At 42.8% G+C, this 1145-nt stretch overlaps 1 long non-coding RNA gene across 1 annotated transcript; it reads right to left on the reverse strand.

Moving 5' to 3' along the window:
- Nucleotides 1-301: 301 nt before the first annotated feature.
- LOC120745587 lies at nucleotides 302-872 on the reverse strand. Its single transcript, XR_005698665.1, has 2 exons — nucleotides 744-872; nucleotides 302-397 (listed from the first exon to the last, which is right to left on the reverse strand). It is a non-coding gene; the product is annotated as an uncharacterized LOC120745587 (long non-coding RNA).
- Nucleotides 873-1145: the final 273 nt, after the last annotated feature.

Here is a 1145-nt window from a genome sequence, read left to right on the forward strand (position 1 = left end):
AGTTTCCTTCCATGTGTGTACATTCATGGTTGCTACGACTACCTGAATGTGAGAAGCTTTTGTCACAGTGTCTGCACTTGTATGGTTTCTCTCCTGTGTGGACTCGTTTGTGTGTTTTAAGGTTACTTGCCGTGGTGAAGGATGACCCACACTGATCACAGAGGTGCTTTTTGACCCCACTGTGAAAGAGTTCATGTCGTTTTAAGTCACCTGATGTGGGGAAGCTTCTCCCACATTCTTTGCAGTATTTCAGTTTGTCTCCAGTGTGTCTACGTTGATGTATTTTTAGGCCGGCTTGCTCACTGAAAGTTTTTCCACAGATGTCACAACGAAAGTCTTTCCCACCACCACAGTGATGACAGAGTTGAGAAGTGGATCCATCTGTGCCGCTCTGCTTCTAAACAAAGACACAAAGACAGTGTAAGTCAGTCCTTCAACACTTTTATCCTGAACGTCGCCTGAAATAAAGAGCATCTCTGCAGACGTCCAATTTTACTGCTTCGATTAACACACTCAGTTTACTGGGCTACAATAACTACAATACTATCACCATAATACTACAGCAATACTTATTTAATATTACAGTAACATCTGACTTACACTTAAATGAAATGAAAATCTGAATAATGGCTCAGAGCTACTCTTGGGTGCAGTAGAAGTGCTAACATGCTAACACAATTTAATGAGCAGACTTGTTCCAAACCGTCAGACTGAACTTACAAGATAAAAACAAAAATACATACCTCACAGTAGCTGCACTTGTAGAGTCTCTTTCTGGTGTGGATCTGTTGGTGTCGTCTCAGGTGCTGTGGAGTTTTAAAAGTCTTCTCACACAGGTCACATTGATAAGGTCTCTCCTCAGTGTGGGTAAACATTAGGGGTGCAACGATATTCGTATCGATATTGAACCGTTCGATACAGTGTTTTCGGTTCGGTACGCATATGTATCGAACAATACAACATTTGTAATTTATTTTATCAATTTTCCTTCTGACGATGCTGTCTGTGTTGAGCGCTCAGTGAATCTGTGTTCGACTACTCCGCCTAGGCTGCACTGTCGAGCGCAGATCCACTGAGCGCTCAACACAGACAGCATAGTCAGAAGGAAGAGCGCAGGGCAAGCTAGCGAGACAGAAGTTAAGCTC

The sequence above is a fragment of the Simochromis diagramma genome, unplaced genomic scaffold (assembly GCF_900408965.1).
Source record: "Simochromis diagramma unplaced genomic scaffold, fSimDia1.1 OVJJ01000131.1, whole genome shotgun sequence".
NCBI lineage: Eukaryota > Metazoa > Chordata > Actinopteri > Cichliformes > Cichlidae > Simochromis > Simochromis diagramma.